General features: G+C 35.2%; 1 pseudogene; it reads left to right on the forward strand.

The window, feature by feature from the left end:
* The first annotated feature begins 2,741 nt into the window (after positions 1-2,741).
* LOC133181219 (uncharacterized) lies at positions 2,742-5,444 on the forward strand (annotated as a pseudogene).
* Positions 5,445-6,095: the final 651 nt, after the last annotated feature.

Genomic DNA, 6,095 nt, shown 5'->3' on the forward strand with positions numbered 1-6,095 from the left:
AAAAATCCCTCACTGCTCAATGGCAGTAAATGCCGAGTATAGGACAAAATTTGCAGCTCTCCACCGGCAAGTGGTGGCGTCTCCATTTGAATGAAAAATTCTCGAGAGGGACGTTAAACAATTAACATACAAACAAACAAAACATTATTTTGAAACTATCGAGGAATGTATTGAATTAATTCTAGCTTGTTTAGCACGCTACTGGTCAGAGACCAGAAGAGCTTATGCGATAATAAGGTGTCCGTCGTCCTTACGTCTGTCTGTCTGTCTGTCTGTAAACAATTTTTCAAAACGCTACTCCTTCTACAGTTTTGGTCTGATTTTTTTGTCATGGTTACTAAAAACAGAATTTTCTGTGTAATTCCTTTAAAACGCTCCGCCTGCTACAATTTTGGTCTGATTTCAATATAACTTGACACACAAGTAGACTACACTAAGATACATAATTTAGTGCATCGGTTTTTGATTTCGATGAACGGTATTGCCATGGTTACTAAAAATAGAAATTTCTGTGAACAGAAATTTCTTTAAAACGCTACTCCTGCTACAGTTTTGGTCTGATTTCAATATAATTTGGCATACAAGTAGACTACACTACGATACATAATTTAGTTCATTTGTATTTGATTTCAATGAACTGTGTTGCCATGGTTACTAAAAATAGAATTATCTGTGAAATTCCTTGAACGCAATTCCTCCTACAGTTTTAGTCCCTATTTTAATCTAACTTAGCACACATGTAGACTACACTAAGATATATTTTTTGATAAATTGGTTTTTGATGTTGGTGAATGGTTTTGCCATGGTTACTAAAATAGAAATTTCTGTAAAATTCCATTATACATTACTCCTGCTGCAGTTTCGGTTTGATTGCAATCTAATTTGGCACACGATTAGACTACACTACGATACATGATAGTGTATATCGGTTTTGGATTTCAGTAAAAGTAATCTCAGCGAGATCCGTAGAGACTAAAAATTTTGGTCTGGGGTCTCTACGGATCTCAGACTAGTGTCAAGTGTCACATAATCTCATTCGGGGTTTCGTGCCCGGACTTCGACTACACTTGGAACGAAGTATCTGAAGCAGACTATTGCTGGAATTCCTCAGCATTGAAGGTTTAAACGAATAGGTTATTGCTATGAAAAATCAACAACTTTATATTTTGATGGATTTAAACCTTTCAGAGGTAAGAAACGAACGTTTTAAGGTGATAGGAAATTAAAAGGATGCCCAAAACAAAAAGTTGAAGCGGACAGCTTATTCATTTCAGCCCGTATTAATCGAAACAAGCGGTCGAATTAAGTCAGGGCACGAAACCCCGAATGAGATTATGAGACACTGGTCTGAGATCCGTAGAGACAACAGACCAGAATTTTTAGTCTTTACGGATCTCGCTGAGATTACAGTAAATGGTGTTGCCATGGTTACTAAAAATATAAATTTCTGTGAAATACTTTTAAAACGTTACTCCTCCTACAGTTTTCGTTGGATTTCAATATAACTTGGCACACAAGTAGACTACATTAAGATACATAATTCTATTTATTGCTGCATGCTACTTTTTCTTCGTTATACGTACAGACCAGTAGAGCTACAGTCTCATCAGAGACTTCTGGTTTGAATATACATAACTAAAATATTCCTTAACTTGAAAAATGCTGCTGCTTTCTTGAAATCGAGAGCATAACTCACACATAAGATACTTTGTAAAGGTCACATATATTTCGACTAGTGTCAAATAACTTGAAATTTAAACTAATAAATGCGAATTCTATTTAAAGCAGCAGCACTTTCCATAAACTACAAGTTATGTAGAAACAATTTATTACTTTAAATTTTAATTTTAACTAGGTTATGCCCTTGCGATATTGAAATTTGATTACAATACACATTACATACATTTATCACGTGACTGTCAAATAACCTGACCAAACCAAACCAGGGGGAGGGGGTATGCATTACAAAATAGTAGCATTGATTGATAATATTAAGTGATTTATTTTATTTAAATTTTGTGACATCTAGACATAGAGCCACACTTTGAATTAAACAAGCATTCTGAGAGAATTGCATTAGCAATACTAGTCCCCTACCGGCAGGTGTAATCTGGTTCCCGTTAAGAATCGAAAATGTCATAATTCCGTCAAAAATCAATGAAGCGGAACGAAATGCAAACCTAATCTAGAACTAATCAAGGTAAAGTCACATACCAAAAATCAGCTCAATATCTGAAAGCGTTTATAAGAAAATTGCGGAAAACCCTTAAAAATTGAAAAGGCCGTAATTCCGTCAAAATCAATGAAGCGGAACGAAATGCAAACTTGGTCTGTAACTCATCAAGATACACTCACATACCAAAAATCAGCTAAATATCTGCAAGCGTTTATGAAAAAGAGCGGAAAACCAAGTGGGACAGACTGACAGACAGACAGACGGAGGGACAGACTCAGAGGAAACCTATAGTCCCCTCCGGTTTCACCGGTAGGGGACTAATAATCATGGCCATCAATAAAAAAAGAGGCATATAAATTAAGTGAAGGGGGAGGGGGTTAGAACGGGGGATGGTATGCAGTACAAAATAGAAGCATTGAATGATAATATTAAGTGATTTTGTATTAAAATGTTTTGTACATAAATGCCTCCAAAGCGTAAATGAGGCAGCAAACACCATGATTGCTGTTTATCATATCCTCGTGGGGAGGAATCTATTCGTCGAATTTCCGACATAAAAACTAAAATGTCGGTAATTGATTTCCTTGTTTGAAGGAATCACATTTTCCCGCACTGAACTTTCTTCTGCAACCTATTTGCACAATTTGCCAAGCAGGGGATTGAGTATGAGGCCCGGGCAGAGGAAGCTGCATTTAAACGCACCATAACCATCCTGGACTATTTTGATGAATTTTTGGATGTAATTCAGAACAAATTGTCATTGGAGCAGTTATCTTCTTTAGCTCATGCGTTATGGAAGTTTTACAATATGTCACAAGCATTTTTATAAGATGAATACATCATAAAATGCATAGACATGTATTACATAATATCTAACCTGTCTTAAGATCAAACACATATCTGCTTTAAACAGGGAAAAATTCAAAGAAAGGGAATAAATGAAGACTCGATAAAATATGGGAACATGTACAGGGACATTGAATTTTTGCAAACATATCACATCAAAGTTACTTTTTTTTAAATTATAGCGATGTATTATAGAACATTTATACTTTTATAATTCGAATTAATAATTTTTCATTTCCTTATAGATTGGTGACGAAAGGAATAAAGTTGTTCTCAACTTTGTAAGGGGTTGCTGTGGAGACACCTGCAGCGAGGTTTCGATGGCAAAAACATTGGAGTCCTTGTATGGGTGCAGAAACCGATGATTTGTATCCCCGATTTCATTTGCTCAAAGTTTAATTGGGTATTTAGTAAAGGATTTCAAATATTGCCTTAAAACTTTTACTAAAGGCAGTCCATCTGGATCATACACTACCGTTCTAAACTGGATTCCGGATCAATTAAGGAAAACAAAAGATCCAGTGCCCACAACATGCTGATGTTGTAACTTTTTTGACAATAATCAGGTACCCATGATGAATAATTAAATTTGAAAATATGCTGACAATTGAAATATGTAACTTATTTTGTTCATCACAGGTTCTTGAAAAAAAAGTGGAAAGTTGAGGTGATTTATAAATTCTCCTCCAGTGTCATCACCACAACCGCCCATCTTGTGCCTGATGACACACAGCAACTGCAAAAGAGACCAGAGATGTCCCTAAAAGAGTGGATGGACTTTTCCCAGGATGGAAAGAGCCAAACAGTTGACAAAATGATAAAAGTCTAACGCACTTGATAATGAGGAATTTAAAAAATTACGTTAATGCATCCGTTGAGTTTTATAAGAAATATATTGTTTTCATTTTACTCTCAATTTCATATAAGCAGATTTTTCATATACCTGTACCTATTTTTTTTTTCTTTATTTTTTTTAAATCAGTATCTGGAACATAGAATTTAAAAGAAATGGAAACAGATGGATGCAGAGGGAATAAATGACATAGACAAAAATGTTTTCAATATTATATTTCGCATTCTTCTGCATGTGAAAGGTGTGATTGATTTACTTTTGAGTTTTTAAAATTCAAAATCACCTCATCTTTGTTGGTATTTTATTCTCAATTTTTCTTTTGTAGGTATTGTTTCGTGAAATCTGGACATACCTCGAGCGTTGATGAACCATGTTTTGAAAATCCTTGTTCCTACGAATCTGTGGAAAAGGTCAAATTAATACGAACATTTCTTTTAAATCCTACAAAAGATGATTTAAAAAACATTAAAGAGTTATATAGAGTTATATACCCCAGGCCCCTACCTACCAAACCACCCACATACAGCTTAATTAACAAATAAATTGTCCACACAGGTTGTTGGACACATTTTGCTACAAACTGATGTTGGATAGGAAAGATTGGACAGTGATTGGTTCCGACGGTCTGCCTTTTACCCTTGCATCTTGAATCATGGATAAGTTTACAATTAAACGTGGAGGACGTTTAAAGAATGATTATAATACAATTGAAAATGAAGATACATATTTATTTTTTAACGAAATCGTTTTACATGTTACATAATAAACCATATGCATATATTGGCAGAGAACACAGTTGTCTGTCCCCACTGCACAATGGAGTCAAAAGGCACAGGCCTCCTACAAGAGCGCCACTGGTAATAATTCCCCAAACACAATTACCATAAGATAATGAAGAAATATATCACTACCACACCATGTATAAATGAATTATGATCGTTTTTATGATTATAATTGATATTATAATTCTTTATATAGTTCATCATAAAAGCTGGCAAATTCTTACCATATTCATGGAAATTATTAACCACATATATCAAGGACACTAGAGAATCATCTCCCCCTTATTACTTGGCTTTTACCAGTGGTACTTGGGTGTTCGTAACCCTAATTACAAGTTTATGGCTTATGTAGTTTTTACTTATTGGTTCACCCTCCATGCATTTAGAGCTTGGGTCAGACGAAACAATACACGCGCTTTCATTGCTGGCAAAACAAAGTTTTCGCCCCTCTTCTTTGGCCTTAACATGCCGATATGCATGAAGACATATATTAGAGACTCATTTCTTCGTATTCAGTGTCCCGACAAACTTGCAAAGTTTCTTGAAGACAATGTGTCTTACAGTGTGTTTGGTAAAGAGTCAAAGGGAAAGGGGGTATATTTCATTCTAGAGACCGTTAGAACAACCAAAATTCGGATACCAAGTGGGGTTCCAGACAACATCAAGTGGCTGGGTAAATGTCTGTAGGTGTATAGACAGAGAGAAAAAATGTAAATAACAAATTAAAAAATTAAAGATTTCCTTTTTTAATTTTTGTTGTTTTTGTTTTCACATATCCAATGTGTAATGGACATTTCCACCCAATCCTGCTGAGGAGAGTCATGGATGTAACAGTAATGCCGATGCATAACGCATGGACCCAGCACTCACATGTCTGTTTTGCCCTTCCAAGATTACAAACATGTGAGCAACCCACCCACATGGTTTTTGTTTCCTTTCTCCATTTGCCGCATATGCTGCATCCTCGAAAAGGAAAACTCTGTCGCCTGTGTTTGGGTGGATGTTTTTCTCTTTGGTGAAAAAGAAAAGAAAGGCCCTGGTATGTCTTCATCCTCAGTCGGATTGGTTGCCACTTTATCCTTTGTTTTATCTGGGCGACCTAAATTTTCCTAAAAATGTACATATATTTTAATAAAATATGGAAGCAAAATCTTGAATCAATTTTCTATACCACAACGTACATGTACTAATGCTGCGTAAATGGTGATCACTCACAACCAAAGCGGTAAAGGCTTAAACACAGTAAATGATACGAAAATTTCGAATTCCAAGGGCCATTTCATAAAAATGGGTAAATCAATATGAAACTCATATCTGATCTCTAAGTCATCAATATTTAAAAAAAAACAAGTATTATCTACAAGTATAACCAAAACAAATAAACTAAAAACAATATCAAGAAACAGTGAAATAGAAATTTTCAAAGTCTAAGGGCCAT

Source organism: Saccostrea echinata, unplaced genomic scaffold (genome assembly GCF_033153115.1).
Source record: "Saccostrea echinata isolate AGI-Se365-2 ecotype Australia unplaced genomic scaffold, CSIRO_AGI_Sech_v1 ptg000001l, whole genome shotgun sequence".
NCBI classification, from domain to species: Eukaryota; Metazoa; Mollusca; class Bivalvia; order Ostreida; family Ostreidae; genus Saccostrea; species Saccostrea echinata.